This window comes from Chelonia mydas, chromosome 5 (genome assembly GCF_015237465.2).
Source record: "Chelonia mydas isolate rCheMyd1 chromosome 5, rCheMyd1.pri.v2, whole genome shotgun sequence".
NCBI lineage: Eukaryota > Metazoa > Chordata > Testudines > Cheloniidae > Chelonia > Chelonia mydas.
The window spans coordinates 127,428,506-127,449,533 of NC_051245.2; positions in this window are offsets into that span (position 1 = coordinate 127,428,506).

Sequence of the window (21,028 nt, forward strand, 5' to 3'; positions counted from 1 at the left end):
GGCCCTGAGCTCAGACACCCTCCTGGCCGAGGTTATCGCCACCTTGTAAGAGAGGTAGAGCAGGGAGCACGTTGCTAACGGTTCAAAGGGGAGTCCCATGAGCCTAGAAAGAACCAGGTTGAGGTTCCCAGGCAGGGACAGGCTGATGCACATTATGGTATAGCCTGTCGAGCCCTTTTAAGAACTGTCTGACCATAGGGTTAGCAAACACAAAGTGGCCCTCCGTGCCCAAGTGGAAGGCCAAGATGGCAGCTAAGTGCACCCTTATTAATGACAACGAATGCCCCTGCTGCTTCAGATGGAGGAGGTAGCCCAGAATGAGCGGCACTGAGGCTAGCATTGGGGACGAATGGCGCTGCGCTGACCAGGTTGAAAATCTCTTCCACTTGGCAAGGTAGGTGGCTCTCATAGAGGGTTTTCTGCTGCCAAGGAGGACCTGTCTAACCTGGTCTGAACAGGAAAGCTCCATTGGGTTCAACCATGGAGCTTCCATGCCGTGAGGCAAAGTGACTCGAGGTTCGGATGTTGAAGACGACAGTGATCTTGTGTCAGAAGGTCCGGGAAGAGCAGCAGGGTGACAGGGGTTTCCACTGACATGTCTAGGAGAGATGTGTACCAGTGCTGATTGCACCAGCCTGGCCCTATCAATAGGACCTGAGCTCGTTCTCTCTGGATCTTGAGGAGCACCTTGTAAACAGGTGGTATGGGCGGAAAGGCATATAGGAGAGAACCTCCACAATGGAGGAGGAAAGTGTCCGCACTGGAGCCCAGGCTGTGATTCTGGAAAGTGCAGAACTGCTGGCACTTCCTGTTATGTCGCATGGTGAATATGTCTATCTGGGGAAAGTCCCACCTCTGGAAGATTGAAATCACGACATCTGGGCGAAGGGACCACTTGTGGCTGTGAAACGACTTGCTGAGGTGGTCCACCAGCTCGTTCTGCACCCCGGGGAGGTATGACACCTGCAGGTGAATTGAATGTTCTACACAGAAGTCTCACAGCATGAGGGCTTCCTGGCACAGGGGAGAGGAGCGTGCACCCCCCTGTTTGTTGATATAGAACATTGCTATTGTATTGTCCATCATGACTGATATACATTGTCCCATTAAGCAGGCCCTGAAGGTCTGGATATGCTATGCACACCACTCTGAGCTCTCTGACATTGATGTGGAGACCTAGATCCGCCTGAGACCAGAGGCCTTGAGTCCTGCAGTCTCCCAGATGTGCTCCCCAGCCCAAGTCTGACATGTCCGTCATTAGCGACAGAGACGGCTGTGGAGTGGCGAAGGAGACCTCTGACCATACCTCCTGAGGGTTGAGCCACCACAGAAGGGAGTCAAGGACCAGGTGAGGCAGTGTCACTATCCTGTCCAAGCTGTCCCGCGCTGGGCGATACACTGATGCAAGCCACGACTGAAGAGGTCGAAGCCTGAGTCTGACATGCTACACCACGTAGGTACAGGCAACCATGTGTCTGAGAAGCTTCAGGCAGTTCCTCGCTGTGGTGGTGGGAAACTATCTGAGGCCTCAAATAATATTGGTCAGAGCCTGAAACCTCGCTTCCGGCAGGTATGCCCCAGCTTGGGTTGAGTCCAGTACTGCCCCTAATAAACTCTATCCTCTGGATGGGGGACAGAGTCAATTTTGCTTCGTTTGGAAGGAGACCCAGGTTGTTGAAGGTGGCTCTGATGAATCTGACCTGAGTTTCCACTTGGGTCCTGGAGCGGCCCCTGATCAGCCAGTCGTCGAGGTGCAGAAACACCTGTAACTGGTGCCTGTGCAGAAACGCAGCGATGACTGCCATGCACTTGGTGAATACTGGAGGTGTTGCTGACAGGCCAAAGGACAGTAAATTGGTAGTCGGTACTGTTGACCACAAACCTTAGGTATTTCTTGTGGGGCTGAGTAATTGCGATATGAAAACATGGGTCCTTCAAGTCGAGGGTGGCATACCAGTCCCCTGGATCCAAGGAAGGGATGATGGAAGCCAAAGAGACCATGCGGAACTTGAGTTTCTTCATGAACTTGTTGAGTTCTCACAGGTCCAAGATAGGCCTGAGGCTGCCTTTGGAATAAAAGCCCTCACCCCTGTGCTCCTGAGGAACCTCCTCCACTGCCCATAGAGATAGGAGGGACTGTACCTCCTGGAGCTGCTCATGAGAAGCGTCCCTGAAGAGGGATGGGGAAGGAGGGTGGAAGGGCAGAAGAGCAAAGAATTGGATGGAGGATCCCCTCTCTATGGTGCGGAGCACCCAGCGGTCCGAGGTGATACGGGACCATGCACGGTAGAAAGGGGACAGTCGGGAGGAAAAGGTAAGGCGAGGTAGATCCAGTTTTTGTTCTGGTGCACTGTCCTCAACCGCACCTTCAAAAGGCCAGTTTGGGGCTGGAAGGTGGTTTGGGTTGGCCAGAGCCCTGGTCTAAGGACAGATGTTGTCTTTTCCTGCCACTCCTGTTCCTCTTCCGAGAACCATCCTGGCAGTTCTGCTGATAGAACCTCAGAGGAGGTTGCGGCCTAAAGTGTTTCCGCTGCGTGGCAGGAGGGTGCAGGCCCAAAGACCTGAGGTGAGTCTTTCAGACTATGCAGCCTCTTGTCTGTCTTTTCAGAGAAAAGAGTCACACCCTCAAATGGGAGGTCCTGAATAGTCTGTTGGACCTCATAAGGGAGCCCCAAGACTTGGAGCCAGCACCATCCAACGCGGCCTGGAGGGAAGCACAGGAGACTAGCTTCCCCTCCTCCACCAAGGCCGAGAACTTGACTTGGGAGTCTGATGGGAGGAGCTCCGAAAATTTAGCCATCGCCGCACAGGTGTTATACAAGTACCTGCTGATGATGGCCTGCTGGTTCGAAATACGGTGCTGGGGACTCTCTGTAGAATAGACCTTTTTCCCGACAAGGTCTAGGCACTTAGCCTCCCTGTTTTTAGGGGAGGGCCCCTGGAAACCCTGCTGCTCGTGCTGATTAGCAGCGGCCATGACAAGAGAGTTGGGAGGTGGGTGGGAGTACAAATGTTCATACCCCTTGGAGGGCACAAAATAACGCCTCTCATTGCACTTGGCAGTGGATGGCAAGGAAGCTGGGATCTGCCACAGGGTCTTGGTGGTGTCTACAATAGTCTTAATCAGTGGTAGGGCAATAGGAGAAGCTCCTGAGGGGGTGAGGGTATCCACCATGGGATCAACCTCCTCGACCACCTCCTCAGCCTTAATGCCCAGACCCTGAGCAGCCCTTCGCAGCAACTGTTGTAATACCCTGTTGTCCTCAAGCACCGGGGCTATGGCTGTGCCTGCCAATGCCTCATCCAGAGATGAGGAGGAGGAGCGGCTATAAACAGCAGATGATTCCCGCCATCAGATCCCAAGGGGTCCCACTACTCTCGGGGGGAATGTCGGTGCCGATGGAGCAACTGTCAGTGCCGGGGCTGTCAATCATAGAATCATAGAATATCAGGTTGGAAGGGACCTCAGGAGGTCATCTAGTCCAACCCCCTGCTCAAAGCAGGACCAATCCCCAACTAAATCATCCCAACCAGGGCTTTGTCAAGCCTGACCTTAAAAACTTCTAAGGAAGGAGATTCCACCACCTCCCTAGGTAACGCATTCCAGTGCTTCACCACCCTCCTAGTGAAAAAGTTTTTCCTAATATCCAACCTAAACCTCCCCCACTGCAACTTGAGACCATTACTCCTCGTTCTGTCATCTGCTACCACTGAAAACAGTCTAGATCCATCCTCTTTGGAACCCCCCTTCAGGTAGCTGAAAGCAGCTATCAAATCCCCCCTCATTCTTCTCTTCCGCAGACTAAACAATCCCAGTTCCCTCAGCCTCTCCTCAGAAGTCATGTGTTCCAGACCCCTAATCATTTTTGTTGCCCTCCGCTGGACTCTTTCCAATTTTTCCACATCCTTCTTGTAATGTGGGGCCCAAAACTGGACACAGTACTCCAGATAAGGCCTCACCAATGTCGAATAGAGGGGAACGATCACGTCCCTCGATCTGCTGGCAATGCCCCTACATATACATCCCAAAATGCCATTGGCCTTCTTGGCAACAAGGGCACACTGTTGACTCATATCCAGCTTCTTGTCCACTGTAACGCCTAGGTCCTTTTCTGCAGAATTGCTGCTGAGCCATTCGGTCCCTACTCTGTAGCGGTGCATGGGATTCTTCCATCCTAAGTGCAGGACTCTGCACTTGTCCTTGTTGAACCTCATCAGATTTCTTTTTGCCCAATCCTCTAATTTGTCTAGGGCCCTCTGTATGTTATCCCTGCCCTCGGTGTTGGTACAGGCACCGGAGACACTGATGGTACCGCCGGTGGAGCCGGTGCCGAACCAGCTGCCTGAGCTGACGAAGGTGGCGGGGCCATTGTCTGTGCCGCTGTCAGTGCCGCGGTGCCGAAAATGCTGTTGGCACCAGCACAGCAGTCGGCGCCGAGAACGCTGTCGGCACCAAGGTTGAAAGAGTTGTCAGTGCCGAGGCCGGTGCCAGTGATGGTGCCACAGCCAATGGATTTGGCGTGTGGGTAGGCGCCAAGGCAGACTGCATGGTTGATGGCAGGACGCATATGGCTGAGGCCACTGAAGATGCTGCGGAGCGGTGCCCTCGGATCCCTCCCTGGCTTTGGTGAAAGGCTCAGGGGGTCCAGAATGGCCACTGTGGTGGATTCTGCCATTGCGGTGGCCACAGCTGGGGCTCTCGCCTGTCTCGCCTTGACCTTGATTGTCAGCTCCTACTCCCCCGAGAGTGGTAGGAGTCAGACTCTGACTCCGAGGTCTCCATGACTGAAGGCCACGGAGGAGCCGAGCTTCGCTGCCTCAAATGTCAAGAGCTTGGGGAGCGACTAGGCTCTCTGTCCGAGTGGGCCAGTGCCGAAGGACATGGAGAGGGGGAATGCCTGGACATCATTGCCAGCTTTCCTCTTGACTGCACCTGGGGGCGGGGTGGGATCGCCAACGCCAGAGGTTCCTCCCTCCTAGGGAGCGAGAATGGCGCTGTAAGGTGCAGCAGATCCTGAGCAGCTTCGAAAACTTCCGGCGTCAAAGGAAGTGGCAGCTGCTGGCCCGTAGGGACCGGTGAACGTGCGGGGCAACTGCCTTGCCTGGGCAGGAGCCAATGTGGCCCTAACGGGGGATCTCAAGCTGTCGCCCACCTGGGGTCTCCCTACGTTAGATTTAGCCAGAGGTGACCGACTGTCCGGCTTCTTTTTCTTCTGAGGCACCAGCGAGTGAGAGTGGTGCCTGCTCTCCACTGGGCCTCGGGAGGTGCCGTGCGGGTGCCGAACGTCCCGGGACGAGTCCTTTCTTGGCACCGAACTCGATGACGGCGCCAAGGCACTCCGCGTTGACAAGGACGGGTTCAGAGCAGGTCCCCTGAGCCCGGGTCCGAATGGGGGTGTAGAGCTGCCTCCATGAGGATCACTTTTAGCCACTGCTCCCTTTCTTTAAGAGTTCTAGGGCGGAACTCGCAGCAGATTTTACAGCGATCCTTTTGGTGACCCTCCCCTAGGCACCATAAACATGAGGAGTGTGGATCACTCTTTGGCATGCACTTCAAGCAGACCACACAGTTTTTAAACACCAGGGACCGTGGCATACCACGGCTCCGGGAAGTCGGAAGGGGGTAGAGACCCCCAACAACTCTAACTACCAAGATAAACTAACTATGTACAAACAGCTGGAGTTTAATGCGCTTGCTAAAGCAAGACTACAGGAAGTTCCAGGCACCGTAACTATCGGTAGGAAGGAACTGAGAGGGTAGTGGGTTGGTAGAGCTCTATATTGAGTGCCATGAAGGCTCAACTCCAGGGGGTGCTTGGAACAACCCGACGGATGAGGCTATGGGAAAAATCTTCCGGATACCGTGCACGTGCGCACACACCTGATTGGAATCAACATGATCAAACACTTGAAGAACAACAGATACTTTTGTAACTTAAGAAAATGTAATAAATACAGGGGAAAGAACTTGTAAAGGGCAAAGAACAGTCATTTCAGAAACACACCAAGCGTGTCTTTCACAGGTCAGTGTCTGAGCAGCTGTGATTGCCTGTACTCTCCCTTGGGGAGGAGAGGTAGTGCAGTGGCCCCGGATGCCACATGGAATGTGGGGGGTGGGGGGGGGTAGGGAGGTTCCAGAAGGCAGTTCTTTATGGGCTGCAGAGGGAGGCGAGCAGGGGATTGTTGAACCTGAAGGTCAGCAAGAGTCTCCAGCGTGTCTGTTTGCTGCCTGAGAAGTGCTAGCATCTCCTGCAGCACGTCCCTCTCCTTTTCCTGCGCCTTTTTCCTCTCTGCTCTATCCTTGGCCAGCTGTCCGTGAGGGTGATCCTCCAAGCCCTGTGCTCGGTATCCGAAGCAGCAGAGGCTTGCAGGATCTTTTGGAACATGTCATCCCACATCCTCTTCCTTCTCCTCCTTATCTGGCTGAGCCGCTCTGCTGGTGTGGATGGAGAGACCCTCAAGGCCACATTTCCAGCTGCAAAAGATGCAACGCACAGAGGTACTATAGGTTTCAGAGTAGCAGCCGTGTTAGTCTGTATTTGCAAAAAGAAAAGGAGTACTTGTGGCACCTTAGAGACTAACAAATTTATTTGAGCATAAGCTTTCGTGAGCTACAGCTCACTTCATCGGATGCATTCAGAGGTACTATAGTGAGTGTATTCAAAATATAAAAGGAAATTTGGTATACTGAACTCACTCCCTTTGATCCACACAGGTTACCAGCACTACATTCTCACTTGTCCTTGGGATTTATAGATCACAACGGTAGTCCCAGCCATGGTGAGTATGGCCCAGAGGGGGAGGCGGCGGCGAGTTGGGACAATAAGGCAGGGGGTACCTCACAGGCATGAGTATATGCAGATAGGGAAACTGAACTAAATACTGGCACTGTTTTCCACAGGCGGTGCTGATTTTAGCCAATATCTCACTCCTGAGGGTAATGGAGGCTGAAAGGGAACAGCTTCTTCAGGCATCAGGTTGCCGCCCGGGACCTTATGCTGCTAGCCTGTGTGCTGCAGTGGTGCCTGCTGAATTGCTGAGTGGTATGAGAAAGTGTCCTACGATGGCAGAAGAAATAAGGTAGCCCTCCCCAGAAACCTTTGGCAGAGGATTGCAGAGTACCTGCAGAAAAGTTTCCTCAAGATCTCTACGGAGGATGCACAGGACATCCCTGTGCACATAAATAGAGTGTTCTGTGGGCCCCCCACTGCCTAACCCTAGAGCGGGATGAGCTTCAGATAGCAACTCTGCCTTTACTGGTTGTTTCATTACCTCATCTAGCATAAGTAAAAAAGAGTAAATCATCAGATGTGTCCTGCTACTTTGCGGGTTCCGTCCCTGTCATTTCAAAGCAAACAGCATAACTTACAGAGGTTCCTTCCCCTACTTCAGGCTCACTCGAGCTTGACTGTCGGGACTGGTTGGACTGCCTCGGCTCAGGTTCCTCCGAAGTATCCAGGGAGCTTTTGGGGTGGTGGTGAGGTCTCCGCCAAGGATGACATGCAGCTCTTTGTAAAAGAAGCAGGTCTGCAGCTCTGCACCTGAACGCTTCTTAGTCTCCCTTGCCCTTCTGGTATGCCTGCTGAAGCTCCTGGGCTTTCAAGCAGCACTGCTGCTGGTCCCTAGTCTTGTAGCCCTTCTCCCCCATGCCCTGAGCAATCTGCTTGTAGATGTCAATGTTTCTACAGCTGGACTGGAGCTGTGTGTGCACGGCAAAGCCTCTTCTCCCCATAGACCCAGGAGATCCAACATATCCTCTGCTCTCCAAGCAGAAGCGCGTCTGCAGCGTGGAGCTAGCATGGTCAGCTGGGCAGTTGCTAGATGTGCTCAAGAGTTGCTAGGTGAGCTCTCCAAGCCAGGCAAACAGGAAATGCAATTTCATAAATTCACAGGGTGGCTTCCTGTGTACCTGGCCGCTGGGCAGCAGAGTTCAAAACATTGACCAGAGTGGTGAAGGTGGGGCACTGTGGGACAGCTCCTGGATGCCACTAACAGCCGATGTAAGTAACACAGTATCTACACTGATACTGCGTCAACCTAATTACATCAGTCTAAACCCTATGCCGCCCATGGAGATGGAGTATTTATATCGGCATAGCAGGTGAGTTACATCAGTGGGAGTGAAATTTTAGTGTAGACACTCTTGCATCGACCTAACTCTACAGTTTTCAGAGTAACAGCCGTGTTAGTCTGCATTCGCAAAAAGAAAAGGAGGACTTGTGGCACCTTAGAGACTAACCAATTTATTGGAGCATGAGCGTTCGTGAGCTACAGCTCACTTCATCGGATGCATACTGTGGAAATTGCAGAAGACATTATATACACAGACACCATGAAACAATACCTCCTCCCACCCCACTCTCCTGCTGGTAATAGCTTATCTAAAGTGATCATCAAGTTGGGCCATTTCCAGCACAAATCCAGGTTTTCTCACCCTCCGCCCCCCCACAGACAAACTCACTCTCTTGCTGGTAATAGCCCATCCAAAGTGACCACTGTCTTCACAATGTGTATGATAATCAAGGTGGGCCATTTCCTGCAGAAATCCAGGTTCTCTCACCCCCTCACCCCCCTCCAAAAACCACACACACAAACTCACTCTCCTGCTGGTAATAGCCTATCCAAAGTGACCACTCTCCTTACAACCTGCATGAAAATCAAAGTGGGCCATTTCCAGCACAAATCCAGGTTTTCTCACTCCCCCACCCCCATACACACAGAAACTCACTCTCCTGCTGGCAATAGCTCATCCGAAGTGACCACTCCCCCTATAATGTGCATGATAATCAAGGTGGGCCATTTCCAGCACAAATCCAGGTTTTCTCACCCCTCCCCCCCCCCCCCCCCCAAACAGCAGGAGAGTGAGTTTGTGTGTGTGGTTTTTGGAGGGGGGTGAGGGGGTGAGAGAACCTGGATTTCTGCAGGAAATGGCCCACCTTGATTATCATACACATTGTGAAGACAGTGGTCACTTTGGATGGGCTATTACCAGCAAGAGAGTGAGTTTGTCTGTGGGGGGGCGGAGGGTGAGAAAACCTGGATTTGTGCTGGAAATGGCCCAACTTGATGATCACTTTAGATAAGCTATTACCAGCAGGAGAGTGGGGTGGGAGGAGGTATTGTTTCATGGTGTCTGTGTATATAATGTCTTCTGCAATTTCCACAGTATGCATCCGATGAAGTGAGCTGTAGCTCACGAAAGCTCATGCTCCAATAAATTGGTTAGTCTCTAAGGTGCCACAAGTCCTCCTTTTCTTTTAACTCTACAGTGTAGACCAGGCCTTGATTCTTAAAAGATCAGGACACTTTTACTTAGGAGACTGAGGCCCTGCTTCTGCAAACCTGGATGTGTTTAACTTCCTGCACATGGCAGGTCCCATCAACTCAGTGTGAATATTCACATGAAGTGTAATTTGGGAATCTAACTTTAGGCACCTAGGTTTGAAAATCTGGGCCTAGGATGATCATTCTGTGCAACTTTTCCACGTTGCTGATGGATGCCACAAAACCTGCTAAAAAATTATTCTGCAGATACCCTCCATTTGTCAAAGCTTGAAAATTTTGCACAAATGTATGACCCTGGTTATGTCAGCAATGCCAGCTCTAATGAAGAGATTTATCATGTCTTGTATTTTGGTGGGAAAAGCAAAGTACTGGACTCTGCAGGGGGGTGAACATGTAGATTAGCTCAGCAAGTTCTGCAAGGGGAAATGGGGACACCTCGTGGATTTGAGATGAAATTACAGTGACTGTCAAATTATCGTTAATGCACATTTAAAATGGGATACTCCTTCCAGTTGCTCTATTTTTTGCCACACATATAGTATATGAAATGGCCTATGTTATATTAATTATTATTATTATTATTATTATGATTAAATGAAAGGCCGCATTATAAGGCAGACATACAGAAGCCCAAATAACTCAAAATTAGTTGACTTCTTGGTGATCAAAAATGTTATTATTAAGTAATTATTAAATAATGTATCCCAAAATTACATATAAATTACATATAAATCATGACCAACATTTTTAAACAGGAGTGCCCAAATCTAGGCACCTATGCTGGGATCTGGAATGAAATTCAGTGGTATTTCGCTGCCTTGCTCCCTTAATCTCCTTTGAAAATCCCATCCCCAAAATACTTATTTAGGAAGTTACAAAAAAGTGGCCTGATTTTCAGAAGACCTGAGCATGCACAGTTCCCAGGGCGCTTAGCACCTCTGAAAATCAGGCCACTTTTATGTAGGTGCTTAACTTTAGGCCCCCAGGTTTGAAAATTTAGCTTAAATCCTATATTCTCTTTTTAAATTCTGATGACATTAGTAAATCACTCAAAGTTCATGCTGATTGAATTATAGCCATAGAGCCTGATTCAAAGGCCTTCCATTGTCTTCAGCTGACTTTGGATCAGGCCTGTATGCCCTTCCCCTCTGAAAAGGTTTACATTTTTAAAATGTAATTCAATTTTCCTCAAAAATGGTTGAAATCTGGAAAGACGCTGCAAAGATTTGTGTGAGTGGCAGGTCACCCAAAAAATCACTTATGTTAAGGAAATTTTTAAGAGCAGGTTAGACCAACACCTGTCAGGGATGGTCTAGATTAGCGGTTCTCACACTTTAGCAACCCGAGGACCCCCATTTTGACTTAAAACTTTCCACAGACCCCCAAGCCTACCACTCAGCCCCAGGCCCCACCCCCACTCCACCCCTTCACCCGAGGCCTCACCCCCACCCCACCTCTTTCCACCCCCTCCTCCAAGCACACCCCCTTCGCGCTCCTCCCCCTCCCTCCCAGCGCCTCCTGCATGCCAGGGAACCAAGAGTACTCCAGGGGGTCCACTGGCCCCACTAATCAACTCCTCCCTCCCAGCACCTCCTGAACAGCTGTTTCCCAGCATGCAGGAGGCACTGGGAGGGAGGGGGAGGAGTTGATCAGCTGGGCCGGTGGATCCCCTGGAGTACCCTCACGGACTCCTAGGTGTCCGCGGACCCCAGTTTAAGAAACGCTACTCTAGATAATACTTAGTCTTGCCCTTAGTACAGGGCACTAGATTAGATGACCTCTCGAGGTCCCTTCCAGTCCTACAATTCTATGATTCTGTTTGTTTATTAAAGGGTTTTACTCCAAAAATCTGTTTTAAATTTTAAAATACATATCTTTAGAGAAACGTGGCCTGGGACTCAGGTGACCTGGATTCACTCCTCAGCTCTGCTACAGACTTACTGAATGACCTTGATCAAATCACTTAATCTTTCTGTGCCTTAGTTCCCCATCTGTAAAATGGTGATTCTAGTATTTCCTTTTTTCCACCTTTATTCTGTTTCAAGTGAAAGCTCTTTGGAACAGGGACTGTCTCTTACCATATGTATGTATAGTACTGCCCAACAGGGCTCCAGTCTCAGGTGGGACCTATACAAATAATAACATCAATGAGATAACTGTCTAGAAGACAGTGTAACTGACCCCACTTGGGGCCCACAGACCTTGGAGCTAAAACCATGAGATGCTCTCACTTAAGCTAAAGCACATAGCTAATTAGCTAGAAGCAATAATAGATTTATAAACCTCTGATGTGGGCCAGCCACTAGTTGGGGTTACAGAAGCAGCTAGGAAGAGGAAGCAGATATTTGTCTTGGGGTTAATGGGAAGGTTCGACAGCTGGGAGTGTCTGAGATGGAGCAGAGGAATTAGAGAGGGATGCTTTCCTATGATGAAGTGAGCAGGTATTTGTCAGGCAACATAGCAGGAGGGTTCAGCAGCTGGGATGCTGGTGGGGACAACTAGTAGAGGAAATTAACAGAAGGGAATAGTAGCTTCCCAGAAGTCATTCAACAAACAGACCTTCTCATTCAAATAAACCCTTGCACAATGTGAATTAGGTGCAGCTTTTATTTCCTCTTTACCATTATTAAGAAGGAGTGCTTGGATTATTTTCCTTCTCCACCATGTGTATTTGAACAACAAGTTGAGGAGGCCTGGGATCACAGTGATTTTTGACAGTGTAGACCCCCTGCGTCCCTCTGCTCATGTCTCGGTGATATCCCTGCACTATTGCATTAGGACTGGACGCTCGTATGGCGATGGGGGTCTTCTAGAAGCTGGCACACCCTTCACAATGGTGTATATGTTAATATTTCTAACAGATGCATCCGATGAAGTGAGCTGTAGTTCACGAAAGCTTATGCTCAAATAAATTGGTTAGTCTCTAAGGTGCCACAAGTACTCCTTTTCTTTTTGCGAATACAGACTAACACGGCTGTTACTCTGAAACACTGCCCTCTGTATTAGTGCCTTTCCTTTCCTTACTAGGTTCCTCTTTTACGGAGGAGGAGTCCTGTTCGGGTTCCTGCACTGGGTCTTTTTGCTCAGGAGTTGAAGACTGAATTTCTGCAACAGCAGCTGCTCCTGACATATGCTGTTCCTCACAGCTCTCAGGACTGTTTTTACAGCCATCAGAAAAGGGCTGGCTCTCCTCTGCCTTTATCTTAGCTTGCCTTTCTATTTCCCTCATCTTCTTTCTGGCCTGATGCCCCCTCCATGCAGCTTGGATTTGAATTGCAGCATGAGAGATCCCATGCTGCTGTGTCCTGCTTTCAAAGACATTTAGTGTAGGTAAGTCACTAGGCAACACAAAACCTTTCCTTTTGAGTGAAGATTCTACTTTCGGGAAGATTGCGATGGGCATAAAGAAGGTGGCTTCTCTTTTGTTAGTCTTGTAGTGGCTTCTTAAACTGTCACTTTTAGTGATGTTACTTGTTGTCCTGGAGTCCCAATCCCACAGTTGATCAAACCTTAGAATGAGTGGAAATAGCTTTTTCTTGCTTTCTGCTCTCCTTTTCTTTTCTAATTGTAGGCCTTCATCCTTGCCATATGTGTTAAATCCAAGAGGCAATTCCTGTCGTGTCCTGTAGCCTCGAAAAACTACCTGAATTTTGGCAGCGGCTTTATTCATCCCATTGATCTCCCTTCTGACCTGACAACCTCGCCAGGCGGACTGAATGATTGTTGCTGACTGGTTTTCTTTTTGAAGTTGCTGTTGTGTTTTTCTTTGTCTGATTCTGTGCTGCCGGGATGGCACCTCACTTTGGCACAAAGGCGTGGAATGGAAAAGCTTGGCATAGCTTAGAAACTCTTGCTTATGAACAGTATGGCTAGTTTTATGATCTTCACTTCTCCCTATTGTCAATAGCCTGTGTCTGGCAGCATCTTTATCCACTTTCTCAAAGATAGCATTTGCACAGTACACCTGCCTGGCAGTGTTGTGTTAATTCCTTGTATCCCAGCTGCTTTTGGAACATTTGCTGTTGTGTATGGAACATATTGCCCACCTTGTCTGTAATGTGAAAATGTAACATATTTTTAGAGATGTCTGAAGGCTCATATTCGGGTGTCTCATCCCTCATCACACGATTGGATGTTTTGTTGGCATTTAGGACTTTTTTCATGATCTTTTAGCAACAAGAAATCCAACTGCTGTTATATCTTTTCCTTCCATGTTCCATGCCCCCTTGCAACCTGCTTGGATTACAGAGAGAGAATCATGTTCAGCAACTCGCTTTACTCCTACAGAGGAATCTCTCCATTAAGTGCAGTGTGCTCTCCAGTGAGTGTATCAGTAACCGCAGCACTTGTGGCTACAGGGCTGGAATAGCAGTATTTCTGTGCTCAAATCCACATGCATAGCCTAACCCCAAACAGTTCTGCTTTCTGACCGCTGCCGCCTTCTGTTTCTTTTGCTAATGTTGCGGTCAATGTGGGCTTCCTTCTCCTGCTACTTAAAAATAACTTTGCCAACAAACTATCTTCTACTTAAGCAAGCAATGAGTATACCTGAACCAGCAGGGCATGCCTCAGGTACATTCAGCATTATGGGCACTAGTGACCAAGGAAGACACATCCTGCTGTGGTTCATTGCTTTCAGACCAGCTCCTCAATCGGAAATTTCAGGCTGTTGGAGGGATGTTCTGTACCATCTCCTTCGATGGTATGAAGTGGATTGTGGCAGAAAGAGAAGAGTTAGGGTGATAAAACTCCTCTTAGCCACAACTGAGAGTCCAAAGTGTTTCAATTCTTATTTCTCTTGACTATTTGCTGCTGTGGTTTTTGGGTTCATCGCGCTGGCCAGACTCTCCATCCCCTCCTATTCTCATCACCCTTTCAGCAGCACTATGTGACCCAATGCCTCTTTCCATTTCAAAACGGAGCCAGGAGTGTTAAGCAGCTCCCGGTTTGGCTCCTATGATAGAAAACAAGATTTCATGCTCTCTAGAGAGCAATGAAGCATCGCTACAAAGCTAGCTGGGGACTCTTCTCAGTATCCTGAAAGGGCGGCTGGGGACTCTCTTCCTGTCAGTTTCCTTCTTGTTCTGCACAACAATGAGAACTATGGAACAGGTTATAGCTCTCCCACGTGACCCTGATATTCAGGGACAAGGGCCTTCTGTACATGGCTGTCCCCAGCCCCCCTCAGCCCCGACACCCCTTCCCAGGACTCTACAGAAGTCGGTCTGTGAGATCAGGATCTGTGTAGTGAGGTGGGGATTAGGAGGGCAAGAGTGGGCAGTGTGCAAGCCCACTATGGGACAGGTGGGCTGGAGAATACCCATCTTTCCCCCAGCACAGATTGCTCATAAAGAGAAACTTGGGGCTATATTATCCCTTCTAACACAGACTCTCTAAAGCAGGGAACCATCTTTAAAGGAGGTCCTGGAGCAACCCCTGGAGATTCATTGTAGCCATGGGGGTTGCTGAGTGAGGGGAGAGTCTAAAAGATATCTTCCCAACAGGAACAACTTGGGGGAAGCTCCACAAGAGATTCCTCATAAGTGTTTCTCTCTCCTCTCAGTTTCCCTGTAGGAGGGCTCGATCTGGTCTATCGCTGTTTGAAAGACAATGAGATGGCTTGGGATAGGACACGGTCCTTCTTTCTGGAAGTACCAGGTAATGCTTTCAAGCTAGGAGCCAACTTTTAGTTTGGCTATTTACATTTAACATGTGCACGGATATTATTTATTCCTACTGGAGCATCCTTTAAGATTAGACATGCGTTAGTGTTTACTGCTAAGCCTCTAGCTGCTGGCCAGTGGCCTTGTGTTTTGAAACACCAAAAAACACCTTCCTTTGTGCTTGTAGTACACATGCCATACCAGCAGGCCCATGGGAGAGCATGGTGCATCATGGCTACCATCAGCTCCCTTCAGCAGCTTCCACTGAAATCAATGCAGGCTACTGATTTAGGTGCTTAACTATAAACTTCAGAGCCTAACTACACCTTCATATGTTTTGGCAATTAGTATTTTTCATACATGAGCTACCATAATTTGACAGTGCCATGGGTCCCAATTCAGCAAGGGAGGAATCCCATTGACTTCAATGGGCCTACTCTTGTGATTAAGGTAAGGCATATGCTTTCATGTGTCACAGCCCCACTTGTGTATTTGAACTCTAAGAGGAGAGTGGAAGGAGCCAGACAACTCAGTTTGCACCTTTGGACTTTGGGTATTGTTGCTCTCTGTTCATGCAAGAAGGACCAGGGAAGTAAGTGGGTGAAGGAATAAGCCCCCTAACACCCTACAAGAGTTCTCAGCAAAGAACCAAACCAGAATGTCAATAACCATGTCAAATTTTAGCTCACTTGCAAATGAAACGTCTGATGGTGAAATTCTTTGGATAAGAATTAGAAATTGGACAAAACTAAAATCTCAGATCCACACAACTTCCTGACTTTCCTCCTCCCACACCAGTTAAAAGTGAGTTTCACTTAGCCTTAGATACAACCAATCTCATTCAAAGCCAAAACTGCTGGAGTGGGGAGGCACTGTTACTTGTGTGGGTTTGGATGGAGACAGATGAAATCGCAGCAAGGGATCTTGGCTTATTGAAGTCTTCTGTGATGACACAAAGGGCTAGGCTAGTGGCAGCAGCATGAGAGGACGGCAGACTGAGAGGACTGGTCAGGAAAGCAGAAAGAAGGGTAAAGCTAGAGGATTCCCTTCATTCAATGGGACAGTGACCCAGCATTTATCTTATTTTAAAAAGTCCTGTTGTGATAACTGGGCCGACAAATTTACCCTAATTGTAAGCTCAACTGTGAAAGCTCAGGAGTGAAAGCTCCTAAGATGTCACAGTAACCGATAACAACAAATGTTGATGGGAAAAGGCGCAAAAAGAGACAGAAAGACTGAATTGGTCCAAACAAAAAGACTTACTGATATAATTCAAGGACTTTATTATGATCATGCCTGCTAAAGAAGAACAGTGTGAGACTGGAAATCAATGAACCAAAATGGGTGTGTCAGAAATTAGGCTAATTGAAGAGGAAAAAAGACCCATCACTCCCTTTTGGGGTTCTTAAAAAACAAAGACTTTATGGAAGAAACAGACAGAGGCAACTGTTACACTTGCCATAGGTACCGACTCCATGAGTGCTCCAGGGCTGGAGCACCCCCGGGGAAAAATTGGTGGGTGCTCTTCCCCCAGCTGACCTCGCCTCCCCTCCTGAGCAGGCCGTGTCCCCGCTTCTCCTCCCAGTGTTTGCCGCCGCAAAACAGCTGTTTTGTGGTGTAACAAGCTCTGGGAGGGAGTGGGGAGGAGCGGGAATGTGGCACGTTCAGAGGAGAAGGCGGGGAAGAGGCAGGGCCGGGTCAGGGATTTGGGGAAAGGGTTGGAATAGGGGCAGGGAGGGGGCAGAGTTGGGGTGGGGACTTTGGAGAAAGTGTTGGAATGGGGGTGGGGCGGGGTCGAGCACCCACCGGCACCAGCAGAAGTCGGCGCCTATGACACTAGCTGACTGAAAGAAGGGGAAGGAGTGAGCTTCACCATCATGGCAGACATCCCCTCTGTCTTCTAGGACCCCAGACCTTCTTCATCCTAATCCTGAGATGTCCTGACCAGATCAGGCCACAAAAAAGGAGCCAGATCTCACCACTTATCTCCACAGGCTCCAGCTAAATGCCAAACATCACATAGGATGAGATATGGTCCTCACCACCCGCCATGGGTCCTTTTCCTTCCCTGTGTTATTTCTTTTCTTTCTCCTTCCATCTAATAAGAGTCTGGCTAGCTGTCCAAAACTGCATATTTTATAGCACTACTGTGACCAGAAAGACAGCTAAATACAATGCCCTAAACAGCCTGATGGTGGTACAAGTTTGTCAGGTCTCTGAGTGGCTGACAAGACTGCGTGCTGTATCTGTGTTTCTCCAGCAGCAAGGGTGCAAGTGAAAATCAACACCCTAGACAGAAGCTGCATTTTCTATCTTTGCTATTCTTTTCCCTTTTGTATATGTGTTTGTTCTGTCTTCTAAGAAACGGGATCGGATTTAACAGCAGCAGATACAGGCCATCTCAACTAACTTATTCTCTCTTCCCCCCGGAACAGACAGTTATTTCCCTCTGTAATGCCATCTAAGAGACTGTGAAACAAGGAGGGGAGGTAGGAACTTTCTTCTTAAAACTCTCTCCAGCTGAAAGGGAAAAGGGGTGTTGTTACAATGAAAGCCTTCTTTAATATCTTACATTTAAAATGCTTTAACTGTTTTCCCTTTTTTTCTGTATCTTTAATAAAAGGTTAAAGGGTTTTGAATGATGTGTTTGCTATGGTACTAAGCAGGCTAAGGTCTCTGATACCAAACCTTGTTTAAAAGAGTTTAATGCTGGATGGTTTCAGGGTCAAGTTAACACCTTTGACTCTTTGAGCCCATATATTCCACCTCGTTAATACAATATTCCCCACCTTCACGGAATATTTGCTACTGAGGCAGGAATTCCTCTTTATTAAGCCACTATACCCCAGTAACATATGGACTCCTAATACTTCACAGAGCTCTAAGAAGTGGGAATTAGCCATTTACATAGGGAATACTGCATTGAAGTAGAACCTCCTACACTAGCAAAAGGGAAATTGGGGGCAGTAGGAAGACATTTTTTGTTTAAAGGGGGTGACAGTACAACAAGCAGAGCAGTGAAGTCAATTGTAAAAAGAAAGCTTTACAAAGTGATCTACCAGTCCAGATTCTCAGCTTTTTATTTTCACTCATTTTTGCCTATTTTAACAACTCGTAACTTCCCTGAATTGTTTTCTTCATCAAGGTTTTGAATTGCAGCTATGTGTATTTGAGCAGAAATCACTTGTTTCATTAGCAATCAGATAAACACCACTATTAAAAGCCTTCTCTCAGAGCCTACATTCCACACTTTTTTCAGCCCCAAACGTTTTTCCAATAAGTGTTTGAGGCTGCTGCTACGTGCACACAGGAGACCTGCAGCCAGCAAAAACAGGAAGTCACACAGGCTGTTATTTACAGCAGACCATGTGAACGGTATGTGCATTCCAGTGAAAGCCCCTTTAAAGGAACTTTCCCAGTTTGTTTTACTCAGGTTTTCTTTTTTTAATGAAGAGATGCTTGGGAAACTAGTCCAGACGTATGATTTTACTTCAAGGTCCAGTAGTGGACAGCCTCCACCTCTTCTTCACATACTGCATTGACTGCAGCATGCAAGTACCTCGGCTGTGGAGGAGATTCCAGTGGGGCAAGAATTACCTCTAGCAGGATGAGCTACGGTTTGAATGTTAGGTTTTACTAAAAGGCTTGCCATAGACACCAATGCTGCATGGTAAAGTTACAGCTGCTGGGGGCCTGGCAAAGATCGTCATCTATTGTGTTAGCTGCCGTAAGGAAGGAATCAAAGCAGGGAGTGAAGAGAAGCTTCCAGTGGGAATAAAAATGCTTCAGCGGCATGGCAGGCTGCCTCTCTTGCCTGTTGCCATAAGAAAACTCATTACCCATTGTGGTATGAGAGGAAGTGAAAGCAGTTGGGGGCACAGTTCCTACTCTACCTCTGTACTGGAGGTCGGACTGCATAAGGCAGCACACACACACAATAGCAGTCACTGCGTTCTGGATCCAAAAATCTCAGTACTCATTTGGGCCTGAAGTCAGCAAGGTACTTACATGTTTAAAGTTAGGCAGGTGCTTGAGTACTTTGCTGAGTTGGGGGCCTGAAGAGCAGAAACCTATAGAAACATTCTTGTAAAAGGAAGAAGAACAAGCTGATGTACTGTACCCCACATCACCATGCATGGTATCAGTAGGTGAACATTAACAATTCTTTAGAACTGACTATGCTTTTGTATTAGCCATTTTTTAACCTAAATAATTCCCAGTTTAAGTACTTAAGGGTAATAGCAAAAAAACTTGAGTATTAGTTTGCATATTTTTGTTTTATATTTTCCGATGCTTTTTTCCCTGCATCTGAAACCACAAAAACATCCCTTATAAAACTATTAAAATGACAAACAATTTGGCAAAGGGCGGGGGGGAGAGAGAGAGAGAATAGAAGTACTCCAAAGCTAAACCACACTGTTTGCTACGTTTCCACAGGAAATGCATATTGAATGTACACAATTAAGCTGAGACCTTAAAAAACCGAGTTTAACAAAAATGCTCTCAGATACTTAAATACAGGAACACTACCAAACACTAATGAAAGCAGATTCAGAATGGTTGATGCCAGAGTATCAAACTGTTTCTAAATTCTATTTCTCATTCTGAAATGCCATGTTCAAAAGAGCAGCGCTAAGGAGAAAATGAAACAGGTATTTTTAAAACCCATCTTGAATTAGAACTGCTAATCAGAGCTAGAATTCACACTGCATAAATGTGGACACAGAAAATCACTCTCCTACTTTCTAATAGATTTGAGCCAAGGGGGCTGTGTGTGTGTGTATTTCACTTGTAGTGACTAAATCAAGGTCAGCACCGCTGCTTCTCCGTAAAAAACTAAGATGATAATGAACATAAATGGTGTGATTTCCAGGTCTTATTAGACATAACACAAATTCAAAGCTGTTGTACTAAATGCATCATTCTAAAGGGGCCCCCCAACCCTAATCCTGATTCTGCACTGATTTTGAAGTCACAGTCGGATGCAATAAAAGTTGTGAGTGCTCAGCACCCTTGAAAAATCAAGCCATTTATTTGGAGCCTGGTGTTAGGTATATGAGTTTGAAAGTTTTGGTCGTAACCTGTCTCAGATTACCCATTTGTAAAAAGGGGATAATACCAAGCCCCATGCTCCCCTCTGTTTTAGACCATATGGGAGCAGAGTACCCTACACCTCCACCACAAGAGGAAACAGAGACAACATAGTATAGTCCCACCTTCCACAAAGCTCTCACATCCCTCTGCACCTGGCTCTCTGCTTTAGACACTGTGGCTTATCAGAGGCACTACTAGAAACAGCCACTCTCAGCAGAATGCTGCCTTCCTGATACCATTCTAAACAGAAACATAGCGTAACATGGGTTTGATGGAACTTCCAATGCAGTGCTAAACCTGCTTCCTCTGGGGAGTATATCTCCCAATAGCTACAGCTTCAGAGTCAGATATTTTAACATGTTTCCCTCCTCCCATGAGGTTTTCCAAAAGAAGAAAGGGGGTGCATTTCATGGGGCTGACTATACACTTTCTCTAACTCACTGGAGTGATGTTGGATTAGTGTTTATACAATGCTTTGACAATATAACATGCAGAGGATTATTAGTTTGAGGTTAGAAAGCTATCCCATCCTGCAAAACGCAGAAAATAAAAGATAGGTGGGATTTTCAAAAGTGCCTCTGTTCCCACTGACGTCTATGGAAGTGTGAGCAAAGTGAGGCAGATGCTAAATCCTTTTGAAAATCTTGCCCCCCATAGTCTTCACTCCCAGCTGAGATACTCTTTGCCCACCCAACTCCCAGGCAACCATTCCAAAATTTTGTTATACATTTTATACTTGTTTAACCTGCATCCTCCCCCTCTTAAAAGCATGGCGATTTTTAAAACCAAATGCAGATTCTAATTGTGAGATATGTTTGTAAAACATTTTTTCAGTTTATTAAAACTAGACATTGAAGGGTTAGATTTTCATTGGTAAATGTCAGTAAATGACAATTTCATATAAACGAATGGAAAAATATTTTCATCAATAATCAAAATTACTGCTTGAGAATTTATTAGTAATTTAAGGACATTTACTTTGTATA